The sequence below is a fragment of the Coturnix japonica genome, chromosome 3, assembly GCF_054131305.1.
Source record: "Coturnix japonica strain WE chromosome 3, WE-NBRP24, whole genome shotgun sequence".
Classification (NCBI taxonomy): domain Eukaryota; kingdom Metazoa; phylum Chordata; class Aves; order Galliformes; family Phasianidae; genus Coturnix; species Coturnix japonica.
The window spans coordinates 15,703,554-15,723,505 of record NC_140665.1 but is presented as its reverse complement, the minus strand read 5'-3'; the positions used below and the strand labels follow the sequence as shown (position 1 = coordinate 15,723,505).

Here is a 19,952-nt window from a genome sequence, read left to right as displayed (position 1 = left end):
GTGCTTCCTATCCACTTTCCTGTGAAATGAACAGTACCCTGCTGTTTTCTTTCTTTCTGACTTAAGACAGAAATGTACTCCACATTTTCTTTTTCCTTGGCATTTATTCTTAGATACGTTGTTTATGTTGTTAATCTCACTAAGGCCTTGAACTGACATCAGTGCAAGACTTGCAACCAACTTAATGAATTATGTGTAAGGTCTTAGAGCTATTTTAATGTAGAAAGCAGAAATCAGATCTGAATTTTCAAGGAGCAGGTTGCTAAAGTTCCATTCAAACACGATGTGAACATCAACTTTCACACGACTTTTTTCCAGTGAAACCAGATTCACAAATCCCACATCTGATAGAGCTCTGCTCTTTCCAGATCTGAGATAAATAGAATTAGGAATCTGCCTGTATTTTCTTCTATATGACTTTTATCATTCTATCTGTTCGGCTGAGATATCAGCACAGAGAAAGCAGTAGAAGTGCCTGTGCAGAAAATTCTCTGAGCAAGCATTTGGCTCACTATCACCAGAAAAGTTATTTAATGTTGAATTATTACAAATAAAATGGTAGGAAAAAAACCACCACACAATGAAAATCAATTCTTCAAAGACTTAAAATGATATATAAAGCAAGACTGAAACTCATTATCCAATAGCTTGTTTGTATCAGGACATCATTACTGATGACATTTAAAAACAGAAAGTTCTTCTCAGTTCCCCAGAGGAAAAGACTCATATGCAGGCTCCCCAGAAAGAACCATCTGGACAAAATGCAGTTTGATCCTGGTCTACACCTGTCCTTTTCTCACTCTACCCCTGGGGCTGTTTGACCACCTGTACTTCAGCCACTTCTCTTTTACCTCTGATGACCTACTCTCCCTCGGTTATCACACTGCTTCTAACATCACCCTTAAAACAATCACTCCCAGTTTTCAAGAAACTCTCAATGGAAGTCAGAGAAATTATTTTCATAGCCTCTACAAATGTTTCATTTTGAAGATGAGTGGTGCACGGCGTTCAGCGAGGAAGAACATGGCAGTGAGGCTATTACTTGGATTTCGCTCCTAGAAGGTTATGCGGAGCAGAGAGAGTTAAAAAAATTAAATAAAAATGACATTTGTGTTTTTAAGTTGACATTAACATAATGGAAACAGTGTGCAACTCCCATCTCCCCAGCCATCAAGGGTCTATCAGCCTTAGTCAGTGTCCCAACGCCCTCTCACTCATCCTCCTTAAAGTAAATGAGTCGTTATGAGCCTGACATTTCTTCCAGAGGCAAGCACAGCAGGGTCCTCCTTTCCTCTAACTTGTCATCATCCAGAGTTTTATGTTTTAGTAACTTGAAACACCCTGTAAAATCTATCAGGATTAGTTTCCAGTATAGAAGCACTTGTACTCCATCCAAGCTAATCAAATGTTCTTTAGATACTAAGCCCAAGGGTTTAGGTGAGCACACCCAACCTATTAGGCAAAAACGACCTTAGTGTGGCTATTATATCCTCCTCTTTGACCCCTTTTGACACAAATTTGGCTGAGATAAGACAAAGTTAAAGCCATTGTGAATAGGCCAAAAATAATACAGTAAGTGTGTCTCTGATGTCACTGGAATGTTATAAGATGAAAAAAGCTCGTTTTTTCTTAGATGAAATTAGACATTTTTTAAATACTAGTCAAATGAGCTTTCCAATAATTTAACATTTTGTTTTTAAACTTATATTTCAGTCTTTCCCAAAGGAATTAGTATCTAAATTAAGGGTTTTAGAAGCTCATCTTATGATCAAACTCAGGTCTGAACTTACAAGTCACATGTGACCTGGCAGTCAAGAGGTTATGGTGAGTAACAAGGTAGACCACAGAAAACCAAAGAACAGGAAACTTTTGGTCTAGTGTTGATGGAAACGTTTTGGATTAGACGGATGCAGTACTGAATAACTTATTTCATGCAAACAGCTCTCACAAAACTTTCTGACCCTTTTATAGAGGAAACACTGAAGATGTATGATGTAAGACTTCAGAGGTGCACAAGGTAAGCAGCAAAGTCCTCTTTTGAGTTATATACAGCGGGATCTGTGTTTACACAGCTATACGGAGCAAATTCCCCTTCTTCCATTCACAGACTCCACTGACTGACTGACTTCCTTGATTTCAAATAACAATATTTATTATTCCATGGATGTTGCTATAATACTGAGCATGTCTAAATGCCTAGACAATTCTACAGAATTTCTGGAAGGCCCTGAAGGTAGAATGTTAGACAGTCCTGCTCAGAGTTCTATTAAAATCAGTCTGCACAGCCATAGAAACAGCCCTTTTCCACTACTATTCTAGCAACATCCAGGAGCTGGCAATCTAAAAAGGCAAAGAATTTCAGTCACATTAAAATTAATCCAATGCAATCCAACACTTTCCATATTCTTGATGGGGGAAGGAAAAAAGGGAGAAGACTTGTTAAAATTGGAACTTCACATATAAGAGCAAGATTCTATCTCTGATAGATACTAAGAGACGAGAAATAAAATGGCTTAGAAATGCGCTTTCCCAAAGCCAGTTCTAAGACTGTATGAGGTTGTGTTGCCTTAACTCAGTATAAGCCTGGATTCTGATGAACAGGAGGTTAATTTTTTCTGCCAACTAAAAAGCGACACAATTTGTCAATGAGGCTAGGCTCATTGACTGCTAGGCTATTAAGACAAGCTGAATTCCTTGAGTGAACTTAGGCTTGATTAAATTTCTGAAAATATATTCTAACATTAATAGCAAATTTAAACTCTGACCAAGGTTAGCTCTTTCGTTTCCACTGGAATAAAAGCAAACGTGTCTCCAGAGTGCAATGAACAAAATAAAAAGTATTTTTAAATTGGTCAAACAGTCCAATTCTCACTAGGGAGGCTGTACATACAGTTCCATTCATATTAATTGTAGGCATCAGTCTAAGAAAACATGTGTGATCGGTTGCTACAACTCAGCTGATGACTGGTAACTTGATGATGTGCTTGAAGCCAAAATCTATCTAAGGGCAGGCTCCTGTGCTGGCTCAGAGAGTTGGCTGATGTTTAAAAGGATATTAATTTAAATTAATACTGAAGGTGTTTGGATTAAAGAAAAACAGTGAAAAAATGAAAGCTGATAAACTCAAAATATATAAATTCCAGGGAGGATTGTCCTCCTCACTCTTTCTATTTTAGGTAAATCTTTCTGGTATTTTAGGTAAATTCTTTCTGGTACCTTTTCTGGTACATTTTCTTCACGTAACAATTCCAGGTGTTAACAAACAAACATTCCAGGTATTAACAAATCTGGAGACATGGAGTTTAGGGAAATGCTTACACAAAGGTTTGACTGTGTCAATACCATTACTTTACTTCCACACTCTTAATAAAACTCATCCAAAAAGACCAAACCACCACTAAATGGACAGATTCTCTCCTGGTGTGAATCAGTATAGCTTAAACATATGTATCAGCAGTACACTTGCTAAAATAACAATAACTCTGGTACAAGGCATATAAGAACCAACTCCTTTCCTCCCCCCCCCCTCCAATCAAATAAAGCAGGAAATGATTTTCCAGGCAAGCATTAGATCCATATTGCTAATGCTTAAAACAATATTTTGTAATATAAAAAATTATCACAAGATTTTGGCATGGAGAGGAAAGGAAAAAAAAGAGAAAATAACTTCTTGTAGAACCCCCATGCTATTTTTCTCATTATAACTTCATGGTTTTATGACATGAGACTTATTCCTAGAAGTCAGATGTTAAGAAATAACAGATCACATTACAAAGTGAATTATCTTTATCTTCCTTCCAGATCTAGATCATCAGATCTTAGCCACAATTGCTCATGCTAATATAGCGTTCTATCATAAAGGTCAGTAATTGCTGAATCTGTTAAGTTCTGCCATACTCAGACTACATTACTTGCCTTTAAATTCCAAGAAAATGCACACTCTGTTTGGAAACATCCAGAAATGGCGTGCTTGGTATAATTTATCTGAAGGTAATTTAGAGATTAATTTTGATATTATGGCATTTTTCATTTTAAAAATCCTTCTTTGTAAGATCTGAGCAGCAGCGTAGGTAGGCATGGGAAGGGAAGTCTGTGGGATCGACACCATGGACCATTCATTTTTCTGCTACTGAGCTACAGGGAAAAACACATGGCTGCTGTTTGGAGGAGGGAAAGTTTAGTGCTGGAAAAGGACTAGAGGGTGTTTTGGAATAGAGATCAGTGTCAATGGGGAATCCTGCTGTGAGGGATTTAATGATCCCTCTGTTTTTTTACTATTTATAATTATTATAAATAAATGAGAATAATTTTTAAAGCTTTCCTTTCATAACAAAATCCCAAGGTCATGAGAATTAACACCACACGATGAAGAGAAAGATCCAAAAGCCTTCAACTACTGGGGGTCCTGTCAGCTCTGGATCCCTCCCATTCCTTCTCGCCCGCTCCTTAACATACAAATATACTGACAGAGAAACCAGCATATCAGAACACAAGTCTTGTGCTTCCCTGTGAGATCCTTTCAGGTTACTCCAGACATTCATTTGACCTCTGCTTGCTCCATTGATGCTAATATAGCTGTGATTGCCATGGGGCACCTTGTGATCAGTAGCAGCTGGGATTAGAGCCCAGTTCAGAGAGTGCATTCTGAGCAGGAGCTGTGCCAGGAAGAGCACTTCCATGGTGACCCTAGTTTTCAAGAGAAAAGACCCTCATTTTCTTGAGAAGAAACAGTACGCTGGGGGACAAAGCCACACCTACTTTGAGAGGCAGCAAGGAGTCAGATAGGCATGATTATGACAGTCTGAGTTCCCTGACAGGACGGCTTTTTCCTTACCTCTCACCTTTCAGCCTCTTTTTTTCCAGTAGAACTCAATCTTTACATCTTTCAGCATTTGTACTCCAACACTTCCCAATTCAGCCAGATCAACCTATGAGACATTTTTTCCTGCTCTGTACTGCATGCCAGTATCTTATATTACTTTCACATCCACTGGAGCTCACCTTTCTCTTTCTATGCTGAAAGAAGATTCAAAAGCTGCTCAAACTACCCAGATCCTGTAAAGTTTGAAGAGCTGTGTCTTTATCAGTACTTCAGTGTAAAGAAATGATTCCGCTGGAAGTTTGGGAATCATCTGAGAGTGAGTGAAAGCCTGCATACTTCCTTCAAAACAGGACAAGTAGAGAATGCAGGTCATCATAACTCTTCTCACTCCCTGGGTGTCTCACTGCAGTACTAATCCCTGGCTGGGATAACACATCACTTGCCATGAGTAAGCACTACAGCTCACTGAAAAGTTTCCTTATGTTCCTTTGTCAATGACTAACCAGGATATAAGTCCAGGTATTTTTTCAACCTTTCTGGAAAGCAGGCAGTACACATGATTATAATACAGTGGAAAAATTACTCCAGCAGCTACCATTACCATTAACTGCATGTATTGCTCCTTTCTACCTATTTCTTCTGAGCAAACATGTACTAGCAGGTGCCATGGATCACCTTGTACTTGCAGCTGAGTTGGACCTACCCCTGAATCAATGACAGACAAAATTATGTTCTCAACCTTTGTTCCCTACTGCTGTATTAGGAAAAATGGTTATTCTTACTGGTCTGCCTTTCAAATGTTTCTGTGTGCACGAATCAGGACATTGGCTTGCATGTCCCAAAAAAATCATCACCTTTCAACTCCCACCATCCTGGATAACAATGAAATACACAAACAACAAAAAAAACAGCAAAACCAACAAATTAGTAATCCTCTCTCATTCATAAAGAGAACCACATGATATCTTCAATGTATTCCCAGACTATTGCTTTTGATCTGGCTGCCTGAAAGTAGCAAGAAGATTTTTCTTGAATGTGTAAATAATTCCATGTTTCACAACTGCTGCATTTGATTTCACCTATAAAACACACAGGGGAAAGCACAAGGTTTATATCCAGTGAGCAGCAAATATTCAATGAGGAATATGACAGAAGTCAAGAAGGTGGCTATGTCTATAAGAAAGAGCAGAACAGTATTATCCCAGATATTTCTTTTTGTTATCACTTAATAGCACAAATGATGTATTGAGGAACTGCAGGTCAGCTCCTCCAGTTTAAGCAGACTGCTGCTAAACAGGGTTTTCAGGGGTCTCTAGGAAGGCTAAGGACCTAACTGCCATTGATGGTAAGGCAGACGCTTAGCAGCAGTAAGGCTACGAAAGCATTTGGAAATACATATATCTTTTCCTGAAACTGTTAAATTTATCACTTCATAATCCCATATCATAATTCGATGTAGCAAAATAAACAATGTAGACACAATTTGTACAGGAACCACAAACCTTCTGTAGTCTTGACAGGCAATGAAGCTCAAGCTTTTGCATTATAAAAGTATCCTGCCGTCTCTCAAACAAGAGGAATACCCTGAACTAACTGCAACCTGGGAAATGCAAAAGGTGCTGCTTGTTCCTTCATTATAACAGGGAATCTGAGTTTGTTTTTATGGAAACAAGGATTTTTTGTTCCTCTGGTTACAATAAAGTATTTTAAATGTGAACTGAGCTCAGAAGAGGTTTTCCTTTTGTCAGGACTCCAAATTTTGCTGTTTAATTTCATGTTCTAGGTCCTGATGTAGCTAAAGAGTGGTGCATTTTACTATCTGTGGGAACAGAAGGCACAGTGGGATCCTGGTTTCAGCTGGAATTTCTATTGCAATACAACCCTTTACAGTTTTCTTTTGTAAAAGGAGTTGGTTTTTCAGCTGAAGCAATCCAGAGGCTAATTCCCTTTCACTACGGAGAACAGAAGACCTTCCTGTCCAGTTCCCAAAATCTTAGTAGTGACCTTGTTTTCTTTTCATGTCAGCCAAGAAGCAACCCGTCCCTGTTACCACACAAGGGCACTTGTTTAATGTTGACGGAGAAGGAAATGTACCACCTACTGAGTCACCAATGCCACATCCTAAACACCTGGCTTTTGCCTGGCTGGGCTTCCATTTAAGTACAAATCTAGAACAAGTAGAGCTGTAGAAAATGTCTATAATAAAACCTCAAACCACACAACACCTTCCTGGATGGGAGGTATATTGTGATCTAAGTTTGTGGATTTCCAGAAGGAAACTGAAATCCCTTCCAACGCAGACCTCCAGACGTGAGTTATCCTTTCTGGTTTTGTCCAGTTTCAGGGATAATGACTGCAAGGCACAGCCCAACACAAAAAATTAAGTTAGTTTCCTTGAAGTCAAAAATAAAATTAGAGCTAAAAAACATGTTTACAGCAACTGCACAAAATTATGGCCAAGTCTACCATGGCTTTAGATGCCTCCCTCTCGTCCTAACTACCTTTGTGAGCATTGGCCTAACTTCCTTCTATTCTCAAAAGACTTCTGAAAAATGAAACCAAACAACAACAAACAGATTTCTTAAAGCCAAATTAAAAACATGTCTTACATGTGAAATTTCTGTCTCTTAAACAACAAATAATTTGCCGTTCACAGCACATCCCACGGTTGATAAACAAAGCAGCATTTTACCACTCTATTGCAAAATACAGTACAACATGTTTTGGGAAATGATTCTTCATTAAAAAACATCATCTAGAGCAATACAATGCAACAGGAATCACATGAACGTGCTACATCCTGTGACTGGCTCTGAGGGAAATGTGGATACAGTCACAAAACACCGTGGGGCAGGAGGAAGCTCAACTTTTTTGTTGGACACCAGCTCACAGCCAGGTCTGCTCACCTCTGGCTTGCCCTGACTCACTCACCACTCCCTTTATCCCCCACGCTGGGAAGCTCAACCTATTGGCAGAAATCCCACAAGCAGGAGCACCTAACCAACACTTTGAAGACACTTTCTGCAGTGTGCTGCCACAAGGCAGCCTATGGTTTCCACTAAAAAAAGAATGTTTATCTACCTATAAAGCTTCACTTCCTTCCAGATGTGCTACCTTAAGATAGCTCTGTGCTCAAGCTCACAGTCCAAAAGCATGAAGATGGGGTTTGAAGAAAGAACGAGGAAAGGGTAGGGAAGGGTTTAATGACACAGAGCGACACTTCCGTAACTCACATTCTTAATGCTTATAAATTTCCTTGCCTCTTTTAAACTAATGCTTGCAACCTATAATTTTCAAAAACCATGTATGTTGCGGAAGGTGTTTGCTACAGCTGCTCTGTTTATATAAATATACGGCACCACAATACGTCATTCCAGACAAGCATGTGATTGCCTGCAACAGTGAGAAACCAAGTCCCCATGGACCATCCCAGGACCAAGATCACCTCAGCACACACCAACAATAACTTCCCAGTACAGACTGGGACAGCAAACCTACTTTTGAACAAGAACACAGACTTGAGACGTTGATGATAGCAACAGTGAGTTTTCTTTTCTTGGTGCACATCCTCTTACCATGAACAACTGACAGCATTGTATTCATGCTATAACAGGCCCCTGCTCAGTGAGCAGCAGGACTGGAACAGAGAAAGGAAAATGCATTTATAAAAGATGTTACATAAATTCTTTAAAATTTCAACTCGAAGGCAAAAAGTCCAATCCTTTTTTCTTTCCTCCTCACATTTTCTCAAAACAATCTTCAGCTTTCTGGGAGACTTACAGAATTTCTCATAACTATCCACTTTTTATGGAATCATTATTTTTATTGTCCCTCATCAGCAGCCTGAAGTCATGTTCTGAAATCTGGAAGTGACAGCTGAAATAAATTATCTGTTCTCTGCTCAGAGCTCATCTCTCCATCCCTTGCTCAAGCGGAGCCCCTGCAAAGATCCATCTTTTCCTTGTCTGAGTCAAAGCCTCTCAGACTCCTTAGAGAAGAGGCACGGACAGCCATGATGGAGAAAGGCAGTTTACAATCCTTACCCTGAAGAAGGAGCACCAGCACCAACTTTCCACACCAAGATAAAACCCCAAACTGCAGTATAAAACAAATTCAAGAGGGACAAAGGAAAGCTTGGCAAGGAGAAAAGATGAGGATACTTCCCTAAGCCACGGAAGCCTGCAGTACAGCTGCAAGCCCTGACACAAGGCTGCTTCACCTCTACAGCATCCTCTTGCAATCCTGTGGGAAACATACTTTCTACCTGCTAAATCAAAGCACAAAGACTACAACAAAGACTTCTAGATCACATTTCTAATAGGTTCCATCTTATCTGAATTACAGATTAACTTCCAACTCCAGATTCTTTGGATGCAAAGTCAAAGGAACCTGGCTTCAGAAGCATTAGTTCACATCTCAACCTGACACTTCACACTTAAGTGAAGATGCAGTGGAGAGTTTATCATGCCAGTGTTCTTGCTTAATGCTTTGAGTCACATGTTGCCTTAGCCAGAAGAACACAAAGTAATTGCCTTTCAATCACTTTTCTCTCACTAAAATAAACAAATTCTCCGAGGGGGCAGGGTTTATTTTATTTTATTTTATTTTATTTTTTATTGAGAAAAATAACAACCTCTAGGGGCCTTCTCGTGTGCAACCTCCATGCTGAAATAAGTCAAGTTAGGGAGCAGCCTGGCTTCGCCTCTGTCCTCAGCTCACACTGGTGCAGTTCTGTGCCAGAGGGATCAGAAAAGAGGCTGTGCGCTCCAGAAGTGTTGATGCTCTTCTCTTCCACCACTGTGATATTAAGCCATCCAAAAAAACAGGGTAGGAAGAGGGGGGGGGGAAGAAGTTCAATTTACACAGAATGCCCCAAGCGCCTATAAGTGGGACATGCCAGTACTCCCAGCACATCCCTTGCTTTTCAAATCATTTTTCAACTTTACAGCTCAGCGGTATAACAAAAACAGCTGCACAGCGCTGCCGGGTCCCTCCCTAAGCACATCTCGCTGCCGCCCGCCCGCCTGCAGCTCCTTGGTGGTACGATCAGCCTGAGAGAAGCCAGGCCCTGGGCTGGTAGGCAGGGACAGCCTCACACATATAAAAAAAAAGCAAACATTTTGAGGATTTTCCACCAGGAAGGAAAAAAAACCACATCAGATCCATGCTGCTACCAGCTAACATCACCATGTTTTACAGTGTTCCCCCACACACCCTGCTCACAGCACGTGAGGGTGTTTCTGTATCTCACTGTGGGCTCTTCTTCCTCAGCTGCTCCTTTTTTGGGTGTTCTTACAGTTTTTGGTGCAGACAGGAGGTGGAAACCACAGCAGGGCAGCCCCAGCTGCAAGACAGAGTGGAATCTCCACAAAGCACCAGAAGGTTCCAGAAGGTTCTAGAGGGGCAGTGGGCTGGGCTGGCAGCAAGGCTGCAGAGATGGGCACCAAACCATCATTTATCGCATAGTCTTTAATTATATTATCGAGGAAAAACTGCCCTCACTCAGTACACTCAACACTACAGTCAGGACTCACCTCCACTCCAAGCCTTGTGCACAAACCCGCCGGGAGCAACAGCACCGGGATGGAGGCGAGCTGGGCTTTAGGCTGCCCTTCCCGAGGGGCACATCCACATTTAAAGTGCCACAGCTGCGGCCCGGGGAGCGCGAGCAGCACCGCGTGCATCACCTCGTGCCTCCGGGACGTGCTGCGATACTCGGCGTCCTGCAGCACCACCTGCCGGTGCATCTCCCAGCAATGCAGTTGGTTCAACTTTGAGAAGCACCCGGGGACTCCGAAGCGACTGGTCCATCCCGGGAGATAATCTTAGTATAAACATGAAGAAATACATTGCTTTCAAATAACGTTCTATCTGACACGGAAGGGCATTAATGATCTTTTCTTCCTTAAAATGCAGGTGCCATGCTTACTAACCCATTAATTCCTGCATGTAATACTATTCTTCAGTACTATTTCTCACTGTGCTGAGAAAAACAGTATGACTTTCGTTTTAACCCAACATTTATTGCCTGCAGCCGTTAAACGCAACACAATATATGTGCTGTTCCTAATTTTAGCACAGTGTAAAGGAACACATAACTGTTTTTTGGTATCTCCCAGCTCCGTGCTCAGATCATTCGTCTTCTGTTTCTTCTTTTCAAATGCTGCTCAGCAACTTGCAGGATGGAGTTCCTGCTTCATGTAGATTCCTGGTGAGGGAGATGAGCCTGCAGACACCAACAAACAGCTGAACACAGACAAAAGATACAGGTCTGTTCAATGACATCTCTAAATTAACTCTTTTTGTACCTACTATCTTAGCTGGATTTGGAGCAGTACCCCCTCAATACCCCCATACCACCCTGCATCACTTTGTATTCTGTCTGACCCCCTCTTATCCTGCTTACGCTTAGTCCCACCACCAATGTAGGAATGACTAAACAAAGGAAATCTCTCTAACTCTATAGCGTGTTTGATTTGTGGAAGAAAAGCTTCCATTTATAGGGCCCAACAAACCTCTAAGGTTCAAACAAAGTACAAGGTGCTAACGAACAGAGTCTTGACAAACATTGTTTTCCTGTGCAGGGGCTCCGTACATAATGATTTCATTCAGCATCTACTGTTCAAGCATGGAAAGTGTTGGTAAAGAAATCCCACAGAGTTCAAACGACCATTTTCCTAACTTAAGCTTCTCTCTCTGTTCCTCCCCCCATTGGACTCTAGGGCCTCTGCCAGGCATAACATAAATATTCATCAGCTGATATTTGCAGTAGCTGCAAAGTTATGAATGAGGCCAAACGCCTTTCCCTCCTGCCCCATCTGCAAAATGGCAGCTTCTGGTCTTAGCTCATGGCCAAACAACACTTTCCAAAATCCCCAAAGTGCACTAGCAGGCTTTTCAAATTCAGTCGGGTTTTTAATGCACAAAGCAGAAATACTGTCTACCTAATATTTACCCAGGGATTACAGAGGAATATATATATATTACTTCACTATACTTTTAACTTTGCGATGCCTTGACGTAATAGACAGAAGTGTTGGCAGCTCAAAATGTTGGTTGGTTTATTTCAGGGGACATGACTGCTGCAGGTTTCCTTTCTGAATCAAATACCAGACATTTGAACCATTTGTTGTGTAGAAAAGAGAAACAGCTTTTATTCTTAATGCTGGTTTCTGAACCACCTGGGTGCTGTCAGAAGGAGCCATATGCACTGGAAAACACTTTTAATAAGACTCCTATAAGCCTGTCTTGAACTCTGGATCCTGAAAAATGGAATCCCCACTGCCTGTCACATGCTTTCCCTTTGCAGATTAGCAAGGGGCTGCTGCTTTACAAATGTTCCCTTGTCACAAAGCCTGGAATTATGCTCTCAGACCTACTGAGGGTCAGTATGACAGTGGGTATCTGACACGCTCACACTAGCAAAGTCAAAAGCAGAAATGTCAGAGAAGCAAAGAAACAGTGCAGATATTTTTTGAGTCTAATTGAGCAAGGTACAAATCCAGCCACAATAAGTTATACCAATAGACCCAGAAGATCTTATCCAAAGCAGCACTAGATCTTAGCAGCTTTAAAATCCTAAATCTCTACTGTAATAGCATAATTCTGATAATGAGGCTTTGTAGCTTAGGTCAAACCAATGATGCACATTTATCTCTCTTGCCTGTTACATACTGATTTTTCCAAAAATAAGACACACAAACAAACACAAAGAAGCAATAATAAAATAAGAAGGAAAGTGAAAGTCTTGGCAGGTTTTAGAGGTTTGTGATTGTCTAATTTGATTTCTACCATGAAAAACCCAGAACATTTCATCCAACAAGTCTCCAACAGTTTGTGGCCAAGCCAGAGCATATCTTCTAGAAACACATTTATTTATTTTTCATTTAAATACTACAAGAGATGGACAATTTACCACAACCCTTGGGAACGTTCCAACACTAATAACCCTCACTGCTAAAAAAATAATAATCCCACACATTGTTTTTAATCCTTCCAGCTTTGAGTATGTATGTCTTTGCTTTGAGATGAAACATGCTCAACATTATTTCTTTGCTGCCTCCTAAGCAATATGCAGCCCTCTCTCAGTCTCCTTAATGATCAGCCACATACACATCTATTTGCATGCAAATGTATCAGAAATTTTTTACTTTTGACATTAAGTGCTCCATTAAAGCTCTTTTCTTGCAGCAAATTACTGTATCTGAAAATCCAGAGTCCTTACTAGGTTGACGACTTCATTGCTATGAGCTATTGCTGTAGCTGATAGCCATTGCTACCATACTGCTTAGGAGCATATTGCTGGGATAACTACGGTGTCTGCGATTGCATAACTGAACAGTAATTATTTGACTACATATCAAAATAGAGATGAGCTGCTTCTGGCATTTACTATGGTGCTGCACCAGAAGACATCCTACCTATTGCCAGCACTGAAAACAAAAACTAAGAAAATAACAATAAATAAAATTAATCAGAGCAACATCTCTCTACAAATGACAAGGAAGTGGTGAAGAGAGTATTCACCAACTCGAAGAGGAAGAGGAAGAGGAAAAGGAAAAGGAAGAGGAAAAGGAAGAGGAAGAGGAAAAGGAAAAGGAAAAGGAAAAGGAAAAGGAAAAGGAAAAGGAAAAGGAAAAGGAAAAGGAAAAGGAAAAGGAAAAGGAAAAGGAAAAGGAAAAGAAACTTCTCCTGTAGTCATTTTCTCAAGGCAGTAGGAAGGTGAGACTGGAAAAAAGCCAGCTGTGGAGAAAAGAATACAACTTACAAGAGCTGTCATCTGAATTAAAACAAACAAACAGCAACAAAACCCAAAACAAATTTACCTCGATGCTATGTGAGGACCCACAAGAGAGCATGTTTCCAGATACATATGACTCTTCTTGTACTCATAGCTAAGAGGCTTCTGACAGGAGCAATAAAAATTCTCCAAGGTAGATTGTTCAATACATTACAGGGAAGATTCCAACAGAATGAAGGCTTTTTTCACGAGTCTGCATGGAGAGCGAATGCACTCTTGGCTTAGAGAATTTATAGTTTATAATTTGGCCTTAGCAGCCAAAATTATTATAGGACCAAAGATTTTCAATTGCACCAGTAAGAAGTAACACAAGCTAATACAGAATTGTGGGCTGGATGTACTCTACAGTTCCTTGTTCTTTGTAGATACTCTGTATCTGTTGTAATAACTGATGAGTTCCATACATACTGGAGTAAGAATGGAAAAAGGACTGAAAATCAAAAAGAATAGTTTTTATCTTTATGGTAAAGGAGTTTTTCTGTGATAGGCCAAAAGCATGCATTTATGTAGAGAGAATGACAATGGCCAAGAACAACAAGCTTCAAACTAATAAAAAGTAGAATATGCAGATGGTGAAATTTTCTGGATTTACTGTCCATTAGCATGCAAGCAAATTGTTTAGGTTATGTGTGATTTTGTAGTCCACTATGCAGCAGTTACAAATCTATGCATAACTATGTAGGTTGATCTGAAGGTAACGCCTTCAATTTATTTCTGTAGAAACAGCTTTTCAACACTGTCACTACCATTAGCTATGAATTTTTACTAGCAATGAACAAGAGTCTGCATACTGCACTCATAACAATCTGCACAAGCAGAAGTGACCTACTGTTTCACATCTGCTATGATGGTATCATTGCTAGGAAAATGTTGCCTATGCAGTCCATCTTTCATCAGCCTGAACAGATGAGAGACAGGAGTTGCTAAATCCAGACTATGTTATGGGTGTGGTAGAACAGTCCAGCCAAGTCTGGCAATATGCTCCTCAATATTCAAACTGCTATAGAATCTCACGTTATCATGTTACAAGAGAAAGGTCATTGTCTTCTCTGGCCTGACTCTGGTCATTTGAGCCTTCAGCTTCATCATCATCATGATGCAGTGGTCAGACCTGATGGTCTGTCTGGGTTCCAGGAAATCCAGAAGGATCATTCCCTTCCTATCCCCAAATATATTACCTGCTGAGGGCTGTGTCTTGACCTTTTTTTTTTTTTTCCTGGGGAATGTACAGGTTGCCATTCCATGGACTGCCATTTTGACTCTAGTTCATAGTGGCGACACTATCTTGTCACCAGTAATGATGCAGTACAGGAGATTGTCACCTTCAGCCTCATATTGGTTCAATAGGTCCTGACAAAACTGCATACAAACTCTGTTCCTGCGTGAACATTCACGGGATCCACCTGGCACAACACAGTGATATTCCACTCTTGACACCACATTTCCAGAGCACTGAAGCCAATATTCAGAACTGTACGCAGTTTCCAAGTAATTCTCCACAGATGAGCTGATCAATATGCTCTTCATTTTGTGGTGTGACAACTACACATTGCCATCTGAACATCTTGTCTTTCACCACCCACCACCTCACTCTGCTCTCGTCCTCTGTTTCGCCTCCATAAACATTCAGGAAGTGTTGACAAATGTCAATGGGTGTCATTTTTTCCACATGGCAGAATTCAATGACACACCTTTGCTTCATATACACTTCCATGTTAACTAACATTTTGTCAGACTGTCCCTCCAAGTCCATCTGTCTCACAGCAACAAAACAGAGTATTGGCAGGAAGGTTCAACTTCAGCTGCCTTACCACCATCTTGGCCTCAGAACCGAACTTGCTGCTTTCCTCCAGCCGTCTCAGAATTCCTGATAAAAGGTGACAATTAGGCACCTTGTATGATAACTTCAAGTATCTGATATTATGGACCTAAAGCTATATGTAACAAACTTTCAATTAAACCAATGAAAACTCATGCTTCTTTGGAGGACAGGGAAGAGAAGCCTGTAGGTTCAGATTCTCAGCTGTCAGAGACCAGAAGAACTCTGCAGATCATGGCAGAACTACACTAGTTCAAGATTCAGCCCTAAACTTTTAGACATTTAAATAGATTAAGTGGAATAAATGTTGTAATGGTGGTGGGCTTCTTTATTTACCCAAATACATGACCCTTGCAGCGAAACTTCCAAACAGCAGTCCTCATCTTCCCTGGCCACAGGATAATATTACTTATAACATGATGTAGGCAACAATACTTCAAGGTCTTTGCTGGCCTCGTGCTTAACATCTTCAGGTTGTATGTAGCCTGGGAACCAGTGACTGGGATCCTTTGTCAAGATGTGCTTTGTCTACTTATGCAAAGTGTTGCTGAAGCACCACATGCAACCTATAGCTCATGCCAAATTCCTATCTATGTAGATTCCTTTGTCCTGTCTGACAACTCACTTCAACTTTAATCCTAGGCAAGGGACTCTTGAAAACTGAAAAGATCTCTTAGCTTCTGGCCAAATGCCATTCACCACCACCCACACATATTCACGCCTCATTTGGAAGTATATGTAAATGGCAAAGACTCTACCCAAAAGTCCTAAGCATCTTTTTTATTACTGCTTCCTTGCAAGATGAAAACCAAGGACTCTGCAGCAAAGTGCAGACATGGCAGCATTGGGCAGGACACAAAAAGATGTTAAAGTCACAATGCAGAGCTGAAACCCTTGAACTTTGAAAAGTTACAGCCATCAAGCAGGAAGGAAAAGAGGTGAGTTACTACCATTCGTCATTTGCAGATATCCTTATTACCAGATATATTGTGTCACTGTGTCATTTTAAAACTGTGTCCAAGCTCTCTTTTCACAATATAAACTTCTTCCTTTGTAACTCTATGACATTATCAGTGGAGTTTCTTGTACGAACTGCACTTAAAAATTTTTTTTGCAGGTTTCTGGTTGAAAATGTATGTTTGTCGAAAGGCTTTGACCATACCAAATTCAGTATTTTTGCTATTTTAATCATCTGATGGCTGTAGATGTATAGCTCTGGAGTCAGCAATAACTTAGACTCCACTTACACCACAGATTCTGAGGAGAGCTTGGGTATGTGAAATGATGCTGCTGGTCACATACCCATTCCAAAGATACTGTTCAGATCTTACCTGTTATGAAGATTATCTTATATCCATGCCAGAATTCTGAGTCCAGTAAATACATGCTGAATTCATTTGCTAGTGCTACCAAATAGAAAAGTACACATACTCTGAATTGGTACAAAAGTTTACTTTCTACCACATTGGCTTGTTGTAGGATTCTTGCACCTCTCCTTCTAGACTTCGTGGCTTCCTCAAAAACAGGACAAATCTCATGTAAAATTAGCTTAGCCACAAATAGCTCGTCTGTGGAACCCTCGTAATGAGCAAAACATGTTTTACATCCATTGTGATTCTTCCTAACAGGAAACTTCAACGTGCAGTACACAGAACTAAAGGTGTAGGCATACTCAGGGGCCAGGGGAGAATCTGTGAAAATCACAGTGTTCAATTGATTTATAGATAACAAGGAAGAAATATTAAGTCTACTGCAAAGCCACCACTTCCAGAGTTTGTCTGGCTAACCGGCAGAATATTAGATACTGTCCCACTTGCATCAGGAGTCTTTCTCTCACAATGAAAAGCGCAGAGGTTAAGAGCTCTTCCATGACCCACGTCTATTCACTGCTCCAGAGTACATCTTTGTGGACCTTTGACATGGTTGCTGGGTATTTGCAATATGTCATGTTCACCTCAGAGTCATCTGCCTTAGGGAGAAAGGCATGGTTTATAATTAAGGCAGTGAAAATGGCATTAAAGGAACTTGGTTCTATCCTGTGACCCAGTGTTGGTGAAATTGGTTAGTCACTTTATAAAATAGAAATAAAAGCATTATTTTTCTATGTCTGTTAATTCACACTTCAGACTCTGTTGTGCAGAGACTGCTGATGGCATAAAATCATTTTGCAGTGCACAGTAAGACCTTGACCTTGACTAGAACTTACAGCTGCTGTTATAATGAAATAATAACAAATATTAATCATTGTCAAGATTATATATTTTCCCCTTTCCTGAACAAACTATCTTTATGTATCTACCAGCCTTGCATACCATAAAGGTGCAAGTACAATGGATTACTTAATAAAATTAACCCTGTGAACACCCAACAGAATTGTTACAGAGATTTATTGACGGTCTCACTCTGCTCATCCGCAATAATGACTTTGGAACTGAAAACCGCTAAGAGGAAATCAGATCTTTGAGGTTTGGCTGGGACAGCCTCTCGGTGCCCCTTCAAGAACTCCAGAGCCTTAGAGAAACATGAGGCTGACTTCTCAGGGCAGTCTTATACTGACACATAAACAACATACCTATCCAAATGAAGAAGCTGATTGACTACACAAAAGCATTTTGCATCTGGAGGACATGTTCTCAAAACAGCAAAACATCTTTCTTACGAATGTAACATATGTGGTACTCTCCCTCTGTTTGGCAAGAGATAAGAAAAACAGAAGCAAGGCTAAATTAAAACAAAATGGAGCATATAGGCATCGTGAAACAATTACAGTACTGTGTCTCATTAGTATCTAAATTTGGGATTGGCAGTGTTGTTTTAAAAACAGTTTTCTTCAACACTCAGTGATAGGATTTAAAAGCTGACATATCTTGCTATATTGTAGGCCACAGTCACAGCTGGTGTAAATCAGTGTGAGCTAATGAAGTCAATGGAGCTTCTCTGATTTACACTAGCTGAGGTTATGGCTCAATAACATTAGACTTGCTTTCTAGGAGTGTTCAAGGAAGCCAACTTCTGTGTGTCCTGTGATGAAGTGGTTATTTATAATGGTCTTCAGTGTGGTTTGAAGCCAAATTTCCACATCAAAAGTAGCTTTATAAGAGATATCCTTACAGTGAGGTTCAGTGCAAAATCATGACTTAAGAAGGCAGCTTTCCTCATGCTCTCAGTATTTGATTTCAGCCTGAAAACCACTCGAGAAGCCAAGAAAAGCACAGCCATTCCTGCCTACTTCCCCAGCTCTGCTTCATCTTTGAGTCGCCTGCACATCCAACAGGCCCTGACCTACACTGCTCGTTTATCAAACCAAGTTACTCTAAGTATCTGTCTGTTTATGCTCAAAAATTCTCAGTAAGACAGACAAGTTTCATCCTTCACCTGAAAAACTGGGGATGGAGGTGTTCTTACCAGACCCAGAGCTATTTGTTTGACTTGGCCATAAGTAAAAAGCAAAATACAATAATGTGTCCCAGAGTTACAGCAAGAGGCGGAGGTCACAAGAAAACAGATCATGTCTGTCACAGCTCTTCAGCTCAAGTGAACTGAATTATGACTCCTATTATTTACTTAGTGGATTCCCCACCCTGCGCGCAGGCTCCGAATGTTCAAAAAGCAGCAGGTCTCTACTTCAAAGAACTGACAGGCTAAGTGAGGGTGTAAGACCCATTCCAAAGCTACACTAATCTCCTTCCCTTTAGATCTGAAAGGTGAAATGGTCTCACAGTCCTCAGCTGCCTTCTGCCATCTTCTCTGCCACATTTTGTGCCTCAGTCCTGAACTTCTATGCTTCAGCACTCTCCTCTGCTATACATAACTGCCCATCTCTCACGGCAAATAAGTTCCCAATACAGCCAAATCTTTCCTCCAAATATGCACCTACCTGTTTATTGCAACCCGTGATCTTCTGCAGAAGCATGCTGGGTTTTTTTCCCCTCTTACGAAGGCCCTGCACCTTGCATGTCTTGTTTTGATATGCTCTACCAGGTGTTCAGACTGCGTCACAGGCTCTTTCACTGACCTTGCCACTTCAACACAGGCTGTCTTTGATAGTACATGCTGCTAGGAATGGGTCTCTGGAGTCCAGACCAGAGCTGAAGTCTCTCTGCATCTTCACACATATTCTCAACCTCCAGAAAGTTCTGCCACCACTATATAATGCACGGTGTGCTTTCTTCTCAGCTCTAGGTGAAGGTACTGTGAGCTCGAGTTTTACTTAGGTTGAGCACTGTTCAGAACGGCTGAGTCTCAGTTATCTTCCCCAAATTCTATCACAACATAAATAACTAAAACAAACAAAAAAACTAACATTTCAAGAAGTGACTGTATTTGGTTGTCTCCAAATCTAGTAAAATACTCTTGACTGTGAAATATATACACTTTTAAACAGGAACTAATTTCATTTCTGTCAACTTTGTCCCACAGCCTTTCAGTATTTGACTCTGTTTTTGTTTTTCAATGCACGTATATTCTTACTAGGGTTGAAATGGAAGACAGGCAGTTCTCAGATGATGAGG

General features: G+C 40.6%; 1 protein-coding gene across 1 annotated transcript in view; it reads right to left on the bottom strand.

Annotated features, from left to right (window-relative positions):
* Window positions 1-19,593, bottom strand: part of LOC107310980 (uncharacterized) — a 334,005-nt gene extending 314,412 nt beyond the window's left edge. The window contains exon 1 of the mRNA XM_085541101.1: window positions 10,357-19,593. The gene's annotated coding sequence lies outside the window, so the exon portion shown is untranslated. The remainder of the gene's footprint in view (window positions 1-10,356) is intronic.
* Between the last annotated feature and the right edge of the window lie 359 nt (window positions 19,594-19,952).